The 23,984-nt window shown below is 43.3% G+C and overlaps 3 pseudogenes; 1 reads left to right on the top strand and 2 right to left on the bottom strand.

Annotated features, from left to right (window-relative positions):
- Window positions 1-212: 212 nt before the first annotated feature.
- LOC123396651 lies at window positions 213-946 on the bottom strand (annotated as a pseudogene).
- A 376-nt stretch (window positions 947-1,322) lies between these two features.
- LOC123397707 lies at window positions 1,323-2,086 on the top strand (annotated as a pseudogene).
- Window positions 2,087-15,496: 13,410 nt separating this feature from the next.
- Window positions 15,497-16,370, bottom strand: LOC123398419 (annotated as a pseudogene).
- Window positions 16,371-23,984: the final 7,614 nt, after the last annotated feature.

Here is a 23,984-nt window from a genome sequence, read left to right as displayed (position 1 = left end):
TCGTGTGGGACTGCTTTTGTCTCTGGATGTCAAATGCCCCTTGACGGGCAAACGGGAGGCTCTCGAAAAGACGATAGAGGTCATCTTGAAATGCCAAGGGAAGAAGCCCACAGACTCCCTAGCGTCACTACTCGACCTAAAATGCGATCTCGAGGACCCCGAAAAACTCGAGACCGCTCTCCGTCCATATTTAGGACGGTTAGGGCTATTTTTTAAGAAATAAAAACCTTCTGTCGATTTACCCACACTTCCATGACTTCTAGAGGAAAGCTAACTGCTTGCTGGCTGGGAGCTGTATGAGTGGTAACGTCCACGTACGGATCCGTGAGAAGGTGGACGGAAATGACCTTGTTGTACCTCACTCCCGTCTTCAATGGGGTCTGCTCTTTTTTTAGGAGAGTATGCCAATATGATCTTAATGAGGTGCGGGGCTTTGCATCTGACATTCGTTGGGCTTTCCTCTGCGGGATCCCGCGTCCCGGCCTTTTGTGCAATAAACCCCTCTGGCCGAAGACTAGTGATAGGTGGTCCCGCGGAGCTTTCGGAGAAGGGTAGCCTAGTGTGTAAGCACAACAATGAACCGCGGCGAACACTCAGACGACCCTTCTAAGATAAGGGGGGAGATTCTCAGTAGTGGTGACCCTTTGACTCTTCCACTGACTTATATATGTACCAAATGCTCATACGGGAAAGTGAACTCCTAGGTCTCGAACCTGGGGGGTTGCTCCGAGAAAAAATCCTTTCTTTCTCGTCCACTCTAGGGGGTGCGGACACACCTGCGCGGATTACAGGTGATGGTTACAAGAATGGCGGGGAAGTGAAGAGTACCCGACGACATTCAAGGATGAATGTAGACCCATCGGGCGGGGATAATCATTCCGGTCCTCGGAGAGGTGGCGACACCAGTCTGAGCTGAGGGAAGCCAGCCAATTGAGTCACTGAAACGACCGCATGTGGCGCACCCTAAGCCCAGCTTCTCGGAGCTGCTATTGCGAAATACGGCTTCCTTAATATCCAAATTTCAACAAGGGGACTGGGTTGCTCGCCTTCATAGAAAGGCGACCGGACCTAGATTAGATGTTTGCCTTTTTATAGAATAGAAAGAGAAGGTAAAGGGGGGGGGGGTGGAGATTCTTGAAAGAATGCATGGCTTCCTCCTATTCCGCTTCAACAGAAGCCCTTAAAATCCTGCTGCTATGGCAGCAAGGGTTATGCATTTCATGGGCGAGGGTGGGGGAGAAGCAAGCCGAACCTCTGATCGACCCAGACACATCAAAAATTCTCGGTGCCGAGAGAAAGATGAGATTCAGTAAGTGATTCAGTGAGTGCTTTCTTTTATAAGAAGAGCGTCGGCTTGGAAGAAGAAAATGAAATACGAACAACCGCGCTGGTTGTAATAGATCGACTTGAATGCGTCTTCTTGCTCCAGCATTCAAGTTCCATTTCAAGGGAGGATGACGTACCATGATACTTTCTGTTTTGTCGAGCCCTGCTTTGGTGTCTGGTTTGATGGTTGTACGTGCTAAAAATCCGGTACATTCCATTTTGTTTCCCATCCTAGTCTTTTGCGACACTTCTGGTTTACTTATTTTGTTAGGTCTCGACTTCTCCGCTATGATCTCCCCAGTAGTTCATATAGGAGCTATTGCCGTTTCATTCCTATTCGTGGTTATGATGTTCAATATTCAAATAACGGAGATTCACGAAGAAGTATTGCGCTATTTACCAGTGAGTGGTATTATTGGACTGATCTTCATTTTAGATAACGAAACCATTCCATCACTACCAACCCACAGAAATATGACCTCTCTGAGATATATGGTTTATGCCGGAAAGGTACGAAGTTGGATTAATTTGGAAACATTGGGCAATTTGCTTTATACCTACTATTCCGTGTAGTTTTTGGTTTCTAGTCTGATTTTATTAGTTGCTATGATTGGGGCTATAGTACTTACTATGCATAAGACTACAGAGGTTCAAAGACAGGATGTATTCTGATGAAATGCCTTGGATTCTAGGAGGAATATAATGAGGAGCATGACAATTCCAAACGGAAGCAGAAGGTGCTTTTCGTCCGGAGCGGGGGGGGGGGGGCGCCTGACAATTACAAAGAAACCTTTAAAAGGTGGATTTTGTGCTCAGAATATAGGGGTTTCCCTGGCTTAAAATGTCGTATAGACAATCTTCTGGCATTCCTTTCACCAGGAGAAATCCTATTCATGGTCCACACCTTTCCCCGGGACTTTCCTCTGCTCGAGATCTTGAAACCCTGGGATATCCGCGAAATAATCGCTCACTCGCACAAGCAGTGGAAGCCACCCAAAAAGGGAGGCTAGTAATTAGTTTTTTTTGGTAGGTTTGTATTGTTTATCAAATTGGTAGGTTTCTCGAAGTAGTTTTAGTAGGTTTCTCAGGAAATAGAGATACCGAGGCCCACCAACCTACTACTTGTTGGTTTGGTGGGGAAAGAAGAGTGGGTATGAGGGCTTCTTTCACTTTTTTGTTTGAGGCTAGTTTACGTCATTCCACATGATGATTTGGTTGATAGAGTTATATCAATATATCGAAATAAGTACCCCTTTTGTAATATACTTCCGTAGAGTGAATACGCGCTCAATGATGAACCTTCAAAAATGCGTTATGCCGCAATAGGTACTAGTATCATTATAGCAAGTTATTTGACTTCGAATGCAATAATTCCGCTAACAGCCTCTATAATACAATGAAAAATAAATGATCAATTCTATTCCACGATGTATTCCTAGTTTTAAAAGAGATGAATGAAGGGCATGATCATTATAAAGTATACCCATTTTTATTTATCCCAGCTGGGTTCTTGTTGAATACCCATAGAGCTCGGATTCGACAATACGAGCAAAAGCTATGAAAGCATTAGGAAAGGGACACCCGCCTCCATTTTGGATTCGGTCTGTTCCATCTTTTACCTTTGGAAAAATAAATGGATTGGAGCCGCAAATCCTTGTTGAAGAGGATATCGAGCACAAGAGTGAAGAGTAGAGGGCGCATTGGATGTGCGCTCCCTATGAACGATGTCCCACTAGAAATGGATCTTCGGAAAGAAGAGTGTTTCTCTTGATATTTCTATTCTATTCTATTTCTTTAAGTGAATTATTTATCAAGATCAAATGGAGAAAATGTAGTTGTGAAACTATGTTCTTTGAACACCTTCTTCCATGCTATTGAAGCTGGCAAACAGGGGAGTGAGTGAAGAGACAAGCCATGCCTCTTTCGATGTAAGGCAAGCGATGAACGAGTAGATGCTGCCCTTAGACCAATTTTCTCTTTCGGTAGCTGACATCGAGATGGGCTAGGCTAGGAAATCTTATTCGAGATGATAGGGATGGTAAACAAAGCGATGGGGTATACGTATGAATTGGAATACAAATGAAATCATTGCCTATAAAGATGAACCCATTAGCGTATAGGAACAACAACATATGAAAGTTGGGTGGATACTCCTATTTAATTGGTTTAACCAGAAACAGAGGATAGGATTCGAAAAGTCAACCGGAAACCATGCCCTAATCTTTAATTGAGTTCAATGCCCCTACTACTAGTATTGGCGTGGGTTCGTATGTATACATTCGTATTGGCTTAGCGGTGCACTTCGTATCCCGCCACATCCGATCCTTTGCTTTGCTTCCTTCTTAATTTTATGATTTTATTGACTACTCTTGTGCAGCTGGGATATAGTGAGTTGAGAAAGGAGATAGTGAAACTTAACTAGTCTTTGTCATGGAAGGGAGCAACTTCTCTCGAGTACGTATAGTACTGAGGATTTACGAATAGGCTAACGTTACCAGTGCATAGCGGATCTATGATAGTGATGTATGGACCACACCAACCTCTCTTTCTAGCCGTAATCGATAAGAAAGGAAGAAATATCATGGCATGTGAAAGCAATAAATCTATAATAAAATAGGTAAAGAAAGGCAAATACTCCGGCGTAATTGTCTTATACCACAATGTTACTCTGACAGGATCCTTGACAAAATAGTCTTGGCTTGTGACCCAATATTTATTGGACAATATAACTGGCTGCTGAATACGCGCGGCTATCCTGCTAATACTGGCAACCAAAGACATGAGGTTCTTCATACCAGCATAATCATTCTCCCAGTATTGGAAACATACTTTTGTAATAACATGAATGTCTTTAATCTCTGTGTACCTTCCTATTTGCTCTGTCAGCTCATTAGCTGTTGCAAATATTTCTTAGCTATTAGATCCTCTTTCTTCAGGGTAGAAATCCAAGACAGATGATAGCTCTTGCTTGTCTTCATGAAAAGTGCAGAATCCTGTATCAATGAAGAGTAGGCCGGTACCAGCAGAATATAGTAAATAGTGAGGGAAGGTTGGCTTGACAGGCTTCGTTCTGGATGTTGTAATCTCTTCTCATGGTCTTTGTTTGCTTTATTATCCTGTTGTGAGAATGGCTAGGACTGTGGATCCACACGCCCCTCTAGTCAGTACTTTCCGAGTAGCGCAAGGCTTCTTTGTTGGCAAATAAACGAATTAATGAACTAATTTCCTAATATGACGTGAACTTGAACTAGCATTGATCAAGTCCATGAGCTCATAAGAAGGAGTTCTTCACGTGAGAAAGTCCACGGCTTAGATTAATTCAATAAAAAAGAAAGTATCCAATCGACTTTAGGAGCACCATATGTTTCTATCTAAAACGGTAAAGCGAGGCTCGCTATAAGGGTCATAGCTAGTTCAGGATTGGTAGGAAAGTAATACAAATGATTGTAACATGAAAACCCCCAGGGGAGATAGCCTTTGTGTTAAGATTAAAAAGAAGAGCCCTCTTTTCATACGACTCGGTGATTCCATTGCTCTATCCGGCCGCAAGATTCGATCGCGTACAACACGAGCACGAGATGGGTTGGGGACTTAGAAATGAGCTATGCTCCAAGAATTGACCCTTGAACTACCTTTGTCCGCCTTTTCTTGTAGAATCCATTCCCCCTTCTTTTGTATATTTAGAATGCTTTTAGGGCTAGTGGAATGAGGGTGGAACCCATCAATATCGCTAAACCGGGAGAGTTGCTTGTGTTGGGTTCAAAGTTTCGCTCTACCAAGGCAAGATATAATAGAATATGCATCCACCTTTAGCTGAATATAGTGAGTGTTCAGCAAAAAAGAAGCTTTCCCGCTAAATCTTCCCGTGGGGCCAAGGTTTGTTTGACATAAAGATAGATAAGTGACCTTACTACACACCCATGGGTGAAACTCTCACTCCGATTTGATTACCAGGTTGGGGATAGGCAAACTACTTATCAATGCATTTGTGTTGCTCTGGTGGCCACATATAGAAGAGTTGTTAGTGAAGTTAGCTATAAAGGGTCGTCATTTCCCTACCATTCAATCTTCCACCTGCCAGATTTATCGTCACTATTTTATTATAGTGGGTATCAGTATCCATTGGATAAATCCCTCTGCATAACACTTTAGCCCTGACTTTTATGGATAAGACGAATGTCTACTCTGCGTGGTTAACAAGCATTTTCCGAATCATCTATACCTTCTCATCAGCCTCATGGACAAGATCCAGAGCGCTTCTCCCGATGGACTTAAGCTCTTATGTAGTATATAATGACTGTAAGGAATAGAGCTTATGTATAGTGCCTGTACGGAGCCACCCACCTCAATGGTGAAATGGTAGCAGCTATTGTGTTGTATGCGAACTCCCAGCTGATAGGCAAGAGAGGGGCGGCTAGCAAGGGAAAGGAAAGCCGTATCTTTGGCTAAAGTATGTCATAGGACAATATATCAGTGGTCTATACTGCCTGAATCTGAGCCTGAACTGGTGCTGCACATACATGACCAGGATAATATTATTCTCCACACTTATAACACAGACCATTAGCCCTTCTCTTTTGTATTCCTTGAACTATATTGCCCCTTGTCGAACTTTGACTGAGACATAGCCTTGCTGCTGCGGGGCAACCGACTTATAATTCTAGTTACTGTCCTTCTTGTTCATGTAGTGCCTGCCTCTCTCCAAAACTCCTTCCCGCACTTGATTGAGAAAAAGATGCAGCTTCACTAATTGAGTTAGGCACCTGCACTTCCACTGCAGCTCTGAGTTCATTCTTCAGACCCAAAAGAAATTGTGTCACCAGCAGCAATCCTCCTACATTCAGATCATACAATTTAACCTAGAGGAGCGGATTCAACTACTTAAGATATTCTTCCTTAGAGCCAGTCTGCTCTCTATCATCATCTATCGTCTAAATAAGTAAATAATGAAACCGATATAGATCTTGTTGAGGACCCCCATCCAAGCCATATGAAAGAAAGCCACTGGAGTGCGACGCTCAAGCAAAAGTAAGTAATAGGGAAACAAGGTTCTATTAGGCTTGCAGGGCTGCTGCTCTTTGAAAGACGAGGTCTAGTGGAAGAGGCGGGTCGGGCAAGTTGAGTACTCAGATTCGACGCTTGCTTGACATCTCTCTTTGAATCTGAAACCTGACATGACCATTGATTCCGCCTCCATTGCCGGAAAGGATAACGATGGATCTTTAGCTAGCTCATAGGCAGAGGAAAGGTATATGTTAACAGATAAGAAAAAGTGGATCCGCTACCAAATACGTTGTGGAGCCGTGTTCTCCAGGGAGGTTTGAGGGTTCTTGGGTTGGGTTATATGTTGCTGCCCATTCATTTCCTATTAATGAGGAGATATGTAAAGCCAGTCATTCTATTAAAGAGAACTTCCAGTGGCAGATTTTAGATGGTAATTCGGTGCGATTGTTATAAGACCCTTGGCTCGGTGGGACTGCATTGAATAGAAGGCCTATTCCTATGAACATGTCAGAGCTGTTGGATGGTTTGTATATCTCCCATTATCTCATTCCTAATAGGGATTGGCATCTTAGTTTATTAGTTTTTTTCTCCCTGATGAGGTGGTGCGAGAAATTTGAGTTGTACCAATTCCTAGAAGCATCTGTTCTGATACTTTGACATGGGGGTCTTCTGTTCACTCTGACGATTAGGATGAAGGAAGTATACAGGGAGGTCTGCCAGCCATTTAATGAGGAAGGTGGTCTTCATTTCTCTTGCGTATGGAAGCTTAAGGTCATTCCCTGCATTCCTTTTTTTGGTGGAAAGCTTATTGGAATAGACTTCCGTGCAGAGAACGAACTTCTTGTCTCAAGGAATTTGCTCCCATTGTCTCAGTGTTTTTTTATGTTTGTGAAGGGGTAGTGGAGGACATAGACCATGTTCTGGTGAAGTGCACAGTAGCTAATCAAGTGTGGATGGTTGGTCTTCCTGAACTCTTTGAGATGGAGCTTTGGACCCTACGAGGTATTGGGTGCTTGCCCTATTGAGAGTATCTTACATTCTCTCTTCACCAGACAGATAAACAAATAGGCAATCCGATAGAAAGATTATGGCTTCCTTACTATCAACAAGCTCCCACAGGCGATGAACTGCTTCTGACTTCTTCATTCGGTTTGTAGCCATACCATATAGAGTGAAAAATGCCTTTTTTTGGAAGTAGCTAGATTCAAGCAAGCATCCTAGCAAAACGATCTTTTGACAATGGGCTCTTCCCAACACTGGGACTGACTGACTTTATACAAAGATAGAAAAGGCAGCAATCCAAGCTCTTTTTGAATCGGATATTGGATAGGCTAAGCTAGGTGTAGCCCGCTTTCTCTACGGTTTTGCTGAACTTGTCAAGCCCGGGGGGCCTTTAGGGAATTTTGGAGAATGATAGATTCTAGGATAACACGACACTAAGGTTGAAAGGGATGGCATGGTTTAAGCATCTTACTTTGGACCTTCGAGCTAAGTTATTTAATAAGGGGCTTCTCCTACTAATTAATTGGAAATCCTTTTTACAAATATCCTCCTCAGAGCGCCCTGTAACCTTTGTAAGTGCATCTAGTGCCCCTTAGTGATTTTGGTGGTTTGAAGACTTATAGGTTAAGTATCTGATGTGTTCATGAGTGTACACAGGATCTATAAGTCACTGAGGAGTTTGATATATTTGATGAATATTGACCCCTAAAAATGTATATCTTCGGTTGAAGAAGTTGGTCTGAAGCTGAAAAATTGAATTGCGAAGAATCTGCGATGAAATTGATATTCCTCATGAAGATATTGAAATTGAGGAATTCGGTGTGTCCTGAAGAAAATCATTCTGAAGACATTGAAGCATCAAGATTTACTCTTTCTGTTTTGTTTTCTTCACACTTGAGTAATAGGAACACCGTACTGTTAAAGGGGGTCAAGGTAACACATTGGAATGAATTTCCTCATGATGCTCAACCCAAGCCTAATCCTACCAAAAGCCTCAAGTGAGGAATACGAGTGACATGAGGACTCTCACAGTTGAGGGTCCCGACCGTTTTGATAGCCACGCCACATCATTGGTCTTATCCACACCAGCGGTCATATTATTTAAGGGCATTAATGTCAAATCATGTTGGGATGCTCCCAGGCTATAAATAGCCGCCCCCACAACCATTATCTTGTTGGCTGCTCTGCTAGAAATTGACACTTGTCATAAGAGCAATCCAATTCCTCAGAGTCTTCGAGAGTAATTCATCAGTGAGGAAATACCCCAAACACCAAACCACAAACCGAGAACCAAGTGATTGAGCATCACTGAAGAAGTTGTTCCTGTGTGGGACTGAAGCCTTTTACCTTTGAGGACTGCGCATCCTCCAGACGGTTAGGCGTCATGGTCTATAGCAATCCAGCAGTCAATTGTGGATCGCCGGTTGACCAAGTTTGTGAGGGTTTGGAAGTCTGCCCTGAAGACTTACCACGAGTGTTGGGCAAGGACCGTGTGTTCTTAGCCCAAGGAGAATACGGTAGGGACTGTGTGTCCCAGGACTGTGTGTCTTTTTGTTTCAATACCAAGCCGCTCCAAACCAGATGTACAACTGTCACAGCAGTTGGAACTGGGTCATCAACAATTGTCTTTGCTGCGAAACGGGTTCTAATTCCTCAACTCTTTATATTCCTGAGATTATGTGTTGATGATTCTCACTGTCACTGTTTGAAGAATTTGCTGAAGACTTTCTCTGAAATTCCTCAACCCAAATTTTTCACGCTAGTTAATCCTCATCTGTTTGCTGCGTGCCTGCTTACTGTGCAATCTATTTTCACATTCCTCATACTGAAATCTGTTGTAGTGAAACTTTGCACTCCTCATCCTTAACTGTTTCCGCTGTAAGTTAGTCATCAGTGAGGAATTTCCTCAAAAGAAATTTCCTCAGTGATGAAATTCTAAAAATCTCCTATTCACCCCCTCTAGTCGATATAACACACTTTCAACCTTACCTTTTCTGAATGGTACACTTTAAGACATTCAGAATAGAAGAAGGGCAGTCGTCGATTGATTGAAAGTGGATTGACGGCATTCATGAGTTGATGGAAAATGGACTTTTCTTTTCTGATCGAGCGAGGTCCCTTTTGGGCTGAAAAGTCCTTTGAGCCGTGGAATCCATTTGTCTTGATTTAGGAGAATACGCGCATTGATTAGGTTACGTGGTTTGAGCAATCTGCAGGAAGTTTCTTTTCTATTTATTATATATACCATTCATATTCAAGTAAGACGGATAGGGCATATTTGACTAGGAAGGAAGCAAAGCAAGTCCCTCCATACCAGCTAGCAGTCTTGTTTATGGAGTATCCTTCTTTACTGAGTCAGGTTCCCGGGTGCCTATGCGATTATTAAGGCAGGGTGCTACTGTACCGGTAGTAGAGTGGCTTGAATCAAATCGTTTGTCTAGAGAGGGTGTAGCGATAACCAAAGCTGACTCTACTAGAAACTTGAGATCCTGTATAGGCAACTGGCCTTAGAATAGTGTATTGAACTACAGGACAGGAATGACCCATAATCATTGGCGGTGAAGGCTTGGAAAAGGATAAAACATATTGAAGAGAAGCTTTCACAAAGGCCAATAGCCAATAGCTGATGTCACTAGCCTTAACTTCTTTATCTACTTGAAAGCTGATGAGAGTACGACTTTCTTAAAGGAAGTGTCCGTGCCTATGATATTTTTTCCTAGTAAAGTAAGTAAAATTGGATTCACCTTTTTCCGTATATATAAAGGCAAGGGAAGCTCTTCGTCGAGCTTCTTATCCATTGAAGAAAAAGACAGACTGAAACTTTAAGACTCAAACCTGCCCCTTTATTATTAGTAGTAAGTAAGATAGGTTGCTTGAGCCAATCCTTAAATCGTGGGAGGAAAAGGCATAAAAGTGAGCCCACCCGACTAAAGGGGAGAAATTCAGAACTTTGAAATAATCGAAGAGTGGTCGGAGGTTTGATAACCCAAAGCAAATCCACTTCACGTTATCTTGTTCCTGGTCAAGCTCCCGTACCCGCTCCTTAGTCCCATCCTCCTCATCGAATTAAAGTAACGTAAGGTTTCATAAGAAACAATTGAATAAGCGTATCAAAGAGAATGAGGTCTAGCACTCCGAAATACCATCGAGAAAGAGCAATAGAACAAGGTTAGAATAAGATCTCCAAAATGGGTGGGACAACCGAAGGCAATTCAATGGATAATCGGTATACTTAGTGCGTAGGTAGGCCCAACGGTATCCAATCAATGTAGTCGGCAGAACAAAGGAAACATGAATGTGAGATAAGAAAAAAATCTAAGTACCGAGAGGAAAATAGAGCTCGAATCCATAGCATTCTCCACGCACCCACCATTCATTAGCAGCGACCTTACCACACATCATTACCACCAACCATTTCACTCGAATCTGTAGCTTTGCTACCTTCGCAACTAGAGGCAATGAATATATTCTTCCTTTATTTCTCTTTCTTGGCATCAATAACAAAAAGAACCATAGGTGCACCAACCAAGGCAGAGATTGGAGATACTACAATTGGAGTGCAGTGACCATACCCGAGATAGATCTGAACCGACGGTTGTGGAGAATAGAATAGGTACAACAGAAAATCATGGGAATAACGAGAGGGTACGTAGGGAACATGGCTAGCCAAGATCCTTTTTCTAACGATTGCAAAAATTGGCCGGTGTTCTTCCCAACTGCTCCAATAAACGTGCCTACACCCCATTCCGTCTAGAAAATGATATGATTGACCGTTAGTACTTATGAAACCCGACACCGAACTAAGGGTTTGATTTGCGACCTCCTGAACTGTTCGCATTGCTCTCTTCGGTTCAAGGCTATGATGAAAGTTCAGATCGCCTTCCTAACGTACAGAATACGGAATTTAGTCGATGCTAAACCTCTGTTCTAGCTGAGACTAACGACACAGATTTCTAGTGCTATAACAGAAAGTGCCCTTAACGCGCAAATGAAAGCCCTCACAACACTCTTTACCTGCAACTTCTCCCGCTTATGGTAGTAGATAAACAGGTGGTGGACATGTATCTGCAGCCTTTGCTGCTGGTAGATTAACTGTTTTATATGGACTGAAAAAAACCCGGAGGGTAGTGCTTGAGAATGCTACTTTATTCCTGGAATTAGCCATCCCCTTCTTTGACTATTCGACCTGCTCCTCGAAGCAAGGAAGGGAATGAAGATGGCATTGAATGCCCTTTCCGCAAGAAGGATAGGAGTTGGCTTACCGCATCTACCTTCTCATCGCGGGATAAGGGCTGGGGCGTTAACTTAAGTACTAAATCTACTGGAGCGGCTGCCTTCTTTGATTCCTCACGAAGGAATTGGAATATCGCTACTTCCCCTTACTGCCCTAAGCGGGGGAGATGGATTAAAAACCTTGTGTGAAGGAAAGGCTGTCAAAGTCGTTGACCATTAATCCGGTTGAAGGACAAATGGACAGTGAATCAACGGAATCGAGTTGTTCTAAGGATTCGGATTCGGCAGTTGAGACATCTATATATATGGAATTTCAAAAGAGAGAAAAGGTTTCGAATCTGACCCGAGGACGAGCTCAAACCTTAGGGTTTGAAAATAAGAAGTAAAGCTCTCGTTTACTTCAATCAAAAAGGTAGGTCATAACACAGATTGAATTAGACCTTACTCAATCACTCATCGCTGGAAAAAGTAGAGCGATTTCCTTGCAAAAAAAGCACGAGCGAGATATTCTTCCTTAACAGGGATCTCAATTGAGGGAAGAAGTACAAAGGGCAAAGGCAGAAGTGGAATAGTCAAACTCCTCTATCGGGGAAAGACAGGAAGTATAAAAGTGTAAAATCACTTGTTTGAAACATCTAAAAAATAGAAATGGCTATTAGAAGTTGTATTTTCGGTGGTCAAAGGGAAGGAATCAGAAAAGAGGGAAGCGCTCTCAAGGTAGAATCAGTTCCAGGCAAGTATGTCCATTGAAAGGAAAGAGTCCCTAAACAAACAAACAAGTTTTCAGCAAATAAGACGGGTCCTGGTCTTCGGCAACAAAAGAAGCCGAAGCGAGTGCTCGATCAAAGAACCTTTATAGATCCTCATCATCCTCAGGTTCTTGATACACAGCAAGAAGGGAATCTTCCTGTTCGAATGGAAGATTTTGGAAAGAGAGGGGAGAAATCAATCAGATGCGTGAGCGGATCGAGCTATTATATAATAAGTAACGGCTGAAAAAGCTATTATTGGTAGATCCACTTGTGAAGGCACAGAAAGCCGTGTTCCTTCTCAGCTCACGCTTTCCTGATTGATTTGAAAGACCCTACACACCACCGTATCCTTGGCTTTCTTCCCACTTTCAAAGAACTTGCTATCAATCTTTCGATTCTATCTCCTCGCTTTAGGTCTTATGCTTCTTATTAAAGGGGTTATGCCACTCTGAGTCCATCAGTGTTGGAGGAATGGACAGAGACACACAAAGACAAAGTACTGATTTGACTACCGATAGAGAGTAGAGCAAGAGACAAGATGCCTAGGACCTGGAGGAGATCCATAAGAACCAAGTCGTGGAGAAGATAGCATCAAACTAGAGATAATAAACCTAACTCTCCATGCTTTAATCGAGAATGGATACAGGGTCGTCGAGCGAAACCTTTATTAGGGTGTAGACCTACCTTGTTTTGTTGACTTATTGCTTTCCAGCAAAGCGTGCTGGCCCTATCTCTAAAGCACCAAACTTCCACATTTTAGGAGATGCCCTATCTTCCCTTAAATAGCCAGCTTATTGAATAGAGTTGTCACTCCTTACCTTACCTAAGACCCCTTCGGGATATCTTTTGAAAACCTTTTCTCTGAAAAGAAAAGATGTTTGCGATCCCTTGCCCGCTCGATTAAAGAAAGTGGGATCTGGCCTTGCATTTTTAGATAGGGCTCCCTCACGGCATTCTTGCTCTTGCATTTGAAAGTCGAATCAGGATTCCATCTAGAGAAAGGTTCCGAATGGAACTAGTGATTGTGTATGCCGAACGTAGGCAGGTATACCTGACGTTTGATATTAAGCTATGATCTCTCTTCTCTCTCTTGAAGTTCCCACAAAGCGACTGTGAACCTAAGACCGGGTTGTGGGATGTCTTTTGATATTCTAAACTAAGAAAAACGCAATTGGATTTCTTTTTATATCCCTATGATAGGAAATGAAAGAAAAGGTCGAGCTTAAGCCGATTCCATTGCGGAAAGAAAAGAGGCTCTCCCATTCCCACCTGATACGTCAAAAGCAATTGACTAATAAGGGGAACCAACCAGTCGAATTCGATTGATTATGTCACTCCGCATTACTATAAAAGGGCAACAACTTTCTACTAAAATGGGCTTTGGCACTTCTTCCGCTATTACTCGAAATAATAATAATAGTGAAAGGGCAGTCGAATTTGTGACTACGTCAAAGGCTCGTTTCACTCGAATTTAAAGTATGTAACTCCTACTTATTTCTATTAATTAAAGCCTGCCCATGGCTGCTTTCTTCCCATTCTTTCTTCTTTCCACTAATCTAATGGTTTCATTCTCCCATCGAGAGGTTATGATACTAGCAAGAGTCCTATTCTTCTCCTCTCGATCCTACCTTGGGTTATGTTTGACAGGGATGGTCAGTGAACTTCTATTGGTTTCAAAGGAGGATAGAGATCCATTGGGGAAGGCTCAAAAGGTTATTTGATATCAAGGTTGACCCTCGACGCGCCGCAGCCACTGTTTTTACTCCTTTTATGCAATTATGAACGAAACTTTCTGGATTCCAATGCAACTTATCCTTTTGGAGTTGACGTAACAAACTAAGCGAGCCTCCCGATGAAGCCAACAGAAATCCTATCCGAATACTAACAATAAAAGGTAATTTCATGATGGTGGTATACCAGCCGCCAGTTCTGGAACTTCCAGTTCCAATCGGAGCATATAGATCCGTAAATGGATTTGTATGTATAGCCACTTCAATTGTGCTCCTCGTTTCTCAAATGGAAAAAAGTATCTTCTTTCTGGGAATATGCTAAACCAGAAATTCTTATGTTTGTGATTCTTCATCCACCGATGCAGAAAATCTTCCAGTTTTCCAGTCTCATATGAGGCAGGAAAGTTTATGGGCAATAGGTCGGCACAAAGTGATTCATCATGTTCAAACATGAACCTTTCGCTCGTTGGGGACGGTTTATAAATCATCAAATTCCCACAAATGGAATGAGAAGTGGGTCCATGTAAATGATCAAGACCTCGCAAACAACAATGTTCCTTCCCCATATGGAGTTCGGGACCCAAAGGCAATCGTTGAGTGAACTGTATCTTATTCGTATTAGTTGACCTAAGCCGCACCATTATTGCAGGGGTGGGGCTCGGCCTCCGAACCGTACGTGGGACGAGTTTCTGCCTCATACAGCTCGGGCCGAAGACCGGGGAAGTTGAGGAGAGATGGGGAGACCCAACTGCTGCCGGTCGGGACGGACAGGAAAGGGGGCGGGGATAATCTTGTGAAGAAGCAAGCTTATTGCCCCACCCCCCAAAAACAAACCGAACCCAGCAAGAAAATGTATCCGCTTTAGCAACAAAGCGCTCATCCCTTGCTTGCTGCTTCACGTTCTTTCTATTCCATCCCAGTCCATTCCGGGATAGGCGGCTAATATAATATGTGCAGTAGTCGTCGTCTGAGCAATCGGCCCGGACACCAGACCGCTTGTGCCCGCCCATTGTCTCGCCCTAAATGGAATGGCTCTCTTAGTTACGTTGTGCCCCGACCCGAGTCCCAACGTCCGCTTTTAGCCGCCCGCAACCCGGCCAACACAACATTAGGTCCGTCCCCCCCATTCTATGCTGACCCGGGCCGGGGCTCACTTTTTGGGAAGCCCATTCCCACCGCGCTCACGGCCCGGCTGGCCTGCCAGTGGTAGTGGGAATTCTCCCATTCCCTGGTCAAAAAGGGTTGGTTGGATGCGGGATCTACTCCACGAGGGATGCTTAACGCCACTTCGCCAACTGGAATTACCTGCGCTTTCGTGGCTCTCAATGTGGTCAGCACTGGGTGTTCCCAAGTAGCGAGGCTTACACCCATTCGCATTAGTTCATCCAAAGTTCCTTACCCTTATGCACGAATGTTGGAATAAGCCATCTTCCTATAAAGGTTAAGGAGTCAACTGAGCATCTCAGCGGCGGGATTGAATACCCGGATCGAATCAGAGTTCACGCCGCCCGCCCTGAACAAATAGAATAGGAGGCGTGGGCCACAGGTCGCACATAAGCCATCGGGTCGCATGACAGAAGAACACCCAACATAAAGATGCATACTCCTCCATGTGAAATAGAAAGATTCATCTTCACTTTTTTGTAGTAGTCGTGAGCAATAGCCATCAGCAGTCGGCTCGTTGGTAAGGCGAGAGCTTCAAGCCCGCTTTATGTGGCACACCCCCCAAACAAGCACCACTCGACGAGGGGGGGGGGAAAGCTACATGCCCAAAACCTTCGACCCTTCTTTCTATATGGGGGTGCCCGGGGCACCTCATATTGTCATTTTGTTGCTCATTCCCCATAGGCCAAAGTGTATGTCCTTTACTTCGGAGCGCTTGCTCACGCTTCGCTGACCTATCGCGTGGTAAAGAGAAGAGAGTACGAAAGAATTGTAAACAGAGCAGACCACATAAAGATTCTAAATATGAAAAGTCCCCCATGGATTCGATAATAAGGAAATGAAGAACGGGAACGAAACAAAATAAAGCATTTCTAGCGGATGAGCTTCTCTCCATTTTGTCTGGTAATAGAATAGGGCGGCTTGCTTTGACCAACACTCCACTTTTTTCTCTGTCCATGGAGCGTATGAATTTCCTTAAATGTAGATAGACCAAAAAAGGGAATAAAGGGATAGGAATAGGAATTATAGTACCATTGGAAGAAGAGGCACCAGTGGGAACATCTCTACTGACGAACCATTTCAATAGTACGGGTGCTACCGTGCCACGGGGCACGACCATGGAAGTAATGGAAAATAAGAAGTTTTGTAGTTGGACCATCTGCTCTATCCGTTCGATTTGAGCTTCTCCAGAGAAGATGAGACGCTAAAAATGAAAGTGTTCGCAACGCATACCAAAAAAGGGTACCTATGTTGCCGACCATTAATGACTAGTTCAAAGACCAGGAGCAGGGGCACGTGCCAAGAAAGATTTGTTACTTTCCCTATGGTTTTCGAACGTTTTCAATAAAACCTTCTTGTAGAAGTATTTTCACAAAGTTTTCGGTAATATTAGTAGATGCTATTCGAACCCTTCCTTTTATTGAGATTAGAATTCTTATTCTTATTATTATCTAATTATTCTTTTTTTCATGTATATGCGTCAGACACAATCTACTAATTGATCTATATTCTGATACCCTACTATATCATAGTCTCTACTACTAGTATTTTTAATACCTCGGGAGCTCATGAGACTCTTTTAGTGAAATTCATAAGTCTCAATTCCCGAGAGATCGCACCAAAAACTCGAGTTCCTTTTGGATTTCCTTCTTGATCAATGACAACCGTCATCATATCATATTATCATACCGTTGTCACGTTTGAGTTCTTTACATGTACGTACAATTACAACTCGTCTTACTTCTGTCTTATCTTTCTAGAGGCATTTTGGGCACTGGTTCTTTGATTACAGCAACAATAATGTCACCAATATGAGCATATCAGTGATTACCAGCTCCTAAGATTCGAATACATATCAATTCAATAGCCCCACTCTGTTGTTATCCGCTACATTCAAAAGGGTCTAAGTGAGATGGATCTTGGAAGTCTGGTTTTTGATTGGATAGCGATCTCGGGCACGAGTGGTTGATCTTCGCGAGCCGTGAATGGCCATGGAAAGGAGTATTGATGTCAATATGTTCGATCGAGAAGATTGGACGATGAAAGACGGATGCTTCGTGGTTTGAATAATAGGTTGTGGTCTCGATATTGGGCTATGTGCTAATTGCTTTCTGTATGAGCCTCTTGTGATTGGGCTCTCGTGTGCGGATTACCCGATGTGTACTCATCTTCCAACAAAGAGGAGAGGACATGGCTACTGCTGGTCCACGCATGAGAGCTCTTGTGTCTTTCCGGAAATTACTTCGACTCGCAAAGGTGATCCCAGCCCACAATAGAATCAGTAGTTTACTTAACTGATATAAAGAGTTTCTCCTGCCTGCACCTACTATCAATTGATAATACATAAATGATCCGGGGCTAGTGTTGGGTAGCCGGGCCCACTAGAATTCAAGTGCTTCTTATCGATTCAATACGCCCTTAACGGATCCCCGTGCTTTTATCTCCATTGGGTGGAGCAAGACCCTTGTCCTATCTTTTCTTTACAGAGCAATAGAAATGATGGTTGCCCCTCGCTGCACTGACCAATGATATCTCAGAAGAGAGAAAGACTTCTATAACTTGCCAATGATATCTAGTGGGCACTACGAACTCCAGGCATACTGTACTTGACCACCCTACTTTGCTTTGTCCCTATTAGGTGAAATCAATACTTACTTTCAATTGGTAGAGAGGAAGAAGAGAACTGACACTAGTAATAGGTTGATGACTTCTCTTAACAGAACTGACACTAGTAATAGGTTGATGACTTCTCTGACTTAATAGCTGGTCGACTTCTCTTCATGGATCACTGTTCTATATAGTTAGGTGCAACATCGCGTTTAACCACCTATCCCTATTCCCTCAATCAATACCGTCCAACTATCCTTTTATTGGGACATCAACATACTTCTCATTAGGGACAATAGTTCCTATACTCTACTAACCTCTGTGCGCAATCACTGTTTGACACATCATTCTTTCAGCTTTTCGTTCTAGACGACTTTGTTTGACGGAGCCTGACCTTGAACTAGCTTTTTGCAACACAAACCACTATATTTACTTTCCTTTAGCAATAGTATCTAACTATCAATTCATAAGAGTCAAACGGGTGGGTCCATCCCATCTATCGACAGGTCTTGATACCGGATCTGGGAAACAAGCAATACTCGCCGCAATTCCTTAATGAAAAAAAGACCTATCTTCTCTTGAAAGACTGTCCTTTCCTCGCTTGTTATTGTGATATCAATGAAAGAAAGCTGGATACTGACTTTTTCCCAAGAGCTCTATCAGCCCTGAATTCCTTAGCCATACGACTCTTCCTTAGTTTCCTAATGCTGGTGGCCCTAGCTAGTGGTGAGACGGGGCATATACTATTCTCGGTCTTATAACGAAGAGGTTGCCTAGTTTGAACCGAACATTGTACTTGATCTCTCATCCTATCACAAACAAGTCTCTTCCCCTGAGTCCTAGTAGACTAGTCCAAGTAGTCCGGGACAATAGCGTCCTGTCTCTTCGCTAACCCCTGGCACACAATCACTATAAGACAAAGCAATACAAACCTCTATTTTCCTTCTCGGCTAGAAGTTACAAGTTTCCTGTTCCGGTTTCGGCTTGAGGGAAGTGCCTGAAATTGATTCAATTCTTATCTCCGATTTCGAACTCTGGCTGGATTCTTATGACCAAGAGCTATTTTCTTGGTCAGAAGAATGGAAGGACAACGAGAAGATGGTTCGGTTGCTCCTGCTGGAATATTCCATTTATTTAATACTCCGACTCGCGTAACCCGGAATGGCAATGTTGTTATTGCGGCTGGTCAGATCAATAAGACAACAAGGGAGTCAGAATATTCTGATAATAGCAAACAGGGCTTTGGAATCTATGGAAGGAGCCTTCAATGCTTCTCAAGTGTCAACCATTAGTCGATAACAGAATGAAATGCCACAATTAAGTTGAAAAGGAGAGTGATTAAAAAGAGGCATGCTTGAAAAAGAGTACAGATAATATGTTATGGATGTGAGGAGCCTCACCCAGTACTTTTCTTACTGAACTAAAAAACTCCACTCTCCTTTCATAGCCAACCCACCCATTGCTTTTTCGAGCTCGATAAAAAGGAAAGTTCATGTGCCAATCCTTACCATTGGCAACTGTAATTACCAAGCCTAATCTTTCACTGAATACCGAGTAAAGCAAGCAAGAAAGAGGGAGGGAGCAGCTATTTTCGAGCTAGGCTCGATCCCTTTTTCATCCACTTCTCGCTATTTTTAATTCTACTTGAATTAGTTCTTCCTAAGTTTAGTGAGGTGAGTACTGCATCCATAACTAGAGGACTTGCTTTTCTGCTTGGCTCCCAGGGGAAGTTGGATTTGATAAGAGGAACTGAAGCGCAAGGAAGGCAGTCGGTATTCAAACAACTATTCAGAGTTCCCAACTCTGGGTAAAGGAAATCTGTACTTGACGACTGAACCAAATCCTTTGCCTTTATTTATTCTATTATTTTTATATAGATCAGTTGAAAACAAAACAAAAATACTACTACGTTGGGACAATGACCCACCTTTCTCTGCTCAACCTGTCATCTTCTCTCCTTGCTCCCTCGGACAAATAAGACTATTTATTAAGTGATGAACAAGAGAAACTAGTGATATTATCTAAGCTTCTGGCCATGCCTGATTGGCATTCAAGTCTGCCTTCCATTGCTTGGAAAGGCCTAGCACCGTAAGTAGCAATTGGCTATGTCCAAACTCAAACGTCGTATTTTATCTAAGCATAGGAGTCGTAATAAGGAAAGAAGACATAAGAATGGGAAGTATCCGCTAGTTATAGCGTAGTATAAAGAGAGCTATTTCATGGATCTTGGTCACAATAAAAAGAATCCAATAATGATCTATCAACTAAATGAGTTTATTATATAATCCCGTATCTTCAAGGTTCTTAAGATGATTTAGTAGATGTGTCGGTATCGTTTTCATCTGCCGTTGGGAGTGACTGCTTTGCTAATCTATCCTTTTATCCTTCTTTTCGGAGACAAGCACATATTACCGTAACCAAGTGATTAATATATCCTGTTGGTACCACTTCGTCGAGCAATCAATCCTTTTTCCATTCTTCTTCTGAGGTTGTCAGCTTCCTCCGATGGCACCACTTGTACTCTCTGTCGGAATCTGTAGACATAGTTTCTGGGCGTCTTTAAAAACTGATCGACATAGTTGTCACACACAAACCTGCGCAATGGCTTTGGAGTAAAAGAATCTCCTGCCTGGTCACACACATCATCTCGAGTGCGGAATCTACTACTCTAACAAGATACTCGGCTCGGGTAAATCATGCTTTCGTTATGCGAGGAAAGTGAAAGGAAAGAGGGAAAGGGAGACATTGGGCAATCCGGAATCGATGAAATCACTGTTTTTTCGCCTTGTAATATGTCCGGTTACATTCCAAAGATGAATCAGACCAGGAGATAGATAAGCGCTATGGCAGACACATGGAATAAGAATTTTAGAAGTAATGATCAACTTTATGGATCCATAGGTAGATTCACTTGTGAAACTATGGGATGGGACAAGATTCAAAAGTACCAAAAGTAAGTTAAGTGGGACGCTGAGTTCATTGCTGCGATCGAGGGTCCAAAGCTTTGGGAGAAGAGGGGATCTGTACCTTCATCTGAAAACTATTCGCCGGTTGTCCGCATTCCTCTCCTCGAGCGAAAGGTGTTCCCACGCAATCGCTATCGCTGTTCCTATGACGTAGTCAATACGCATTGGAATAATGGCATCCCCTCCACCATAGTAAGAAGTATCGGGTCTACGCCCTGCTTCATTGTCCAGTTCTGGTTACGGGAACGGTTGACTTTCGTAATAAAATACCCTTCTTCCCTGTTTTGCAAATTCACCTAGAGCTAGCGAAGCGAGTCCGTTTCCTAAGGACGAGTGGTGAAGATCTTTTTAGAATTAAATATTGGTCTACGCCCTCCTTTGATGCCTAGAGGAAGAAAAGCGAAGGCAAAGCAATGGCATGGGCATGAAAGGCTACGTAAATAAGTACTTCCCCGAAAGAAAGGGGGCAGTCTAAGGCGGGACCTATCCACTACTTATGAAGTAATAGAAGAGAGGATTTCTCGTATCTAGCGGAAGTACCACTACCAATGCGAAAGAAAGGGGGCAGTCTAAGGCGGGACCTATCCACTACTTATGAAGTAATAGAAGAGAGGATTTCTCGTATCTAGCGGAAGTACCACTACCAATGCTAGGCTCCGTAGAAAGGACATCGGCTCCTACGCATCCTATGCATTAGCGAACCTACGATAAACGAAATACGAATTATTAGCGCTATTAGGGACGAGCTCATGCTTCCCCAGTTTCCTATCCGATCAGAAATCCTATCCTTGCTAAAACCAATCGAATCCACGAAAAGCATCGTATTGTAACACTTGTTAAAAAACAAAAAGTGTTGTGAATTCGATCGAGTTCGAAAGCACATTCCCTTGCTAGATATATTCCTTTTATTCATCCCGGATTGTGTGAATGCGTTCACACCTATCCCGAGTGGGTATAGTTACGTGGTTAAGTAATCCCTTCCTATGCGAGGTTTATTGTATGAGAGAACATAAGGAAAGGCTTGATACATCCATGTCTAGCTCATGTCGATCTTCGTGTCATTTTTCTTTCATTAGCTTAGTAGGATAGTCCACGTTGCTAGGATCTGTGGGTCTAGTCAGGTCGTGACCCTCGATCAAACCATCCTAGCAATGCCCTCTTCTCAAAACATGTGTTCGATGTATGGATCATCGCCGCTTGTCTTCGGGGGTGGGATTTGGAATTGGAAATTGGAATTGGAAGGTTTGACAGCGCGACAAATAAGTAAATCTCTTCGACATAGCTGAAGAGAAATCAAGATTGTGTGTTTGGAGAGGTGTAGATTGTAGATTCCAGTCGAGAAGACCAGGAAAAGATAAGGATAAAGAATGTCATATATCTCAGGAGCTAGATCACTTCCCGATGAACAAGTCAGAATTGCCTCAACAAAAATGGATGGAATTGGACCGAAAAAAGCCATTGAGCTTCGTTATCGATTAGGTATCAGTGGGAACATCAAGATGAATGAGTTAACTAAGTATCAGATCGACCAAATTGAACAAATGATAGCTCAAGATCATGTTGTTCATTGGGAATTGAAGAGGGGAGAACGAGCAGACATCGAACGATTAATTTCTATTTCTCATTATCGTGGAATTCGTCATCAAGATGGATCGCCCTTACGCGGTCAACGAACTCATACTAATGCAAGGACTGCTCGCAAGCAAATTCGGAAATGAAAGAAGGCTACCGAAAGAACAAGCAACGGATTTCGTGCTCATCCCTTGCTAAAGCGCATACGTTTTCTTGCTCCTTGGTACTTGTCTGATCAATCACACTGTTCATTAGTTCACTTGATTTTTCGTTCGATGTCTTGAACCGCTTACTAATCACGTATACGTATAGTAGGCCCCCTTCCCCACTCCATTCTGGCCCGTCTTGGTCTTGTTCACTTCCCCCGCCTATCGTATCGGCTCGGCTTCGTCCGTCAAGCGACAGCTTCTGCCTCTGACGGCTTCACTATCGCTATGACTGGTAGTAGTTGTCTCTATGTAGTAGTCGGCCTTTGCTAAGCTTCGCCAGAAGCGACTAGTCGCTTCCCGAATGCCTCTTTCTTGTACTAATTAATGTGTATGGTCTAGTCTTTCCAATGCCTCCTTCCTTGCCGCCAACGCACGCTAGATGGAGAGTAAGCAAGCTACCTTGCTTGCATTGCATTCGTTAAACGGTAGCTTTTGCGCCCTTCCTGCCTGCTTCAATTGATGTGAATGATCGTGTCTTCGACATCAATTTCAGTCTCATTAGATATGTCATTGAAACAAATCTGTTTTGTCTCTGTTTTCTTTTCGGATGATGAGGATGAGCCAGCCGATCCTAACATAATTTTGGAGGAGCCGAACGACGAAGCCTCAAAATCAGATAAAGATGTCTTCGACGCGACCGGACTTCCACTAGATTTTTATAGGGGTCAGGAGGGAAAAGATATGTTGTTTTCTATCAGTCCCAAGCGGATACTCCCCAGCTTCCACGGTCCGCTTACCGAGGAAGAGATGCGGGAGGACCCAGGGCCAGAGCAAGTTGGGTTGGGGTATAGAGCCGTAAGTGCGATGGGGGTGACAGAGGATGTGCTCGTACAGTTCATAGTTGGGTATGATATTCTCATGGATTGTTGGGAACGTCCTCTATATTCGAAATACGCCTTTCTAGGAGCATTACGATCTGCAGCTCAAATGGTCCCTTATGAAGTCTCTATTGGTCTTATTCTTATTGTGCGCCTTGTGAGCACGTTTGGATCCGCGAAGGCAATCACTCGGATCTTCCCGTAACCCAACTCGGGAACGGACCGGAGGGAACCGCAGCATGAGGAATGTACGCGTCTCGTCGCAAGGCTCATTTTGAGTTTTGGGTCATAGGGCGGGCAGTGCAGTCCAGGGCACAAGGGTCCTGGTACTACCTAGAGGCGAAGAACCCCGGAGGCGACTGCAATGAGCAAAAATGTAACTCACCGTCCTAAACGACGAGCAAACACTCGAACATGAGAGCAAGGGATCACCCAACGAATGGACGAGCTCCAAGGAGGGAGGAGAGAGGGAGGCAAGAACCATGCTTTCAGAGAAGTGGTGGTCCGAATCCACTCTGACAAAATAAAATAACAGACTAAGCCGTGCCGTAAGGGGGGCATTCTCCACACGGGACGGGGCCAAGGCCTTCATGTATGGGTG

The sequence above is a fragment of the Hordeum vulgare genome, chromosome 5H, assembly GCF_904849725.1.
Source record: "Hordeum vulgare subsp. vulgare chromosome 5H, MorexV3_pseudomolecules_assembly, whole genome shotgun sequence".
Classification (NCBI taxonomy): Eukaryota; Viridiplantae; Streptophyta; class Magnoliopsida; order Poales; family Poaceae; genus Hordeum; species Hordeum vulgare.
The sequence above is the reverse complement of the archived record's forward strand: the minus strand, read 5'-3'. Positions and strand labels throughout refer to the sequence as shown.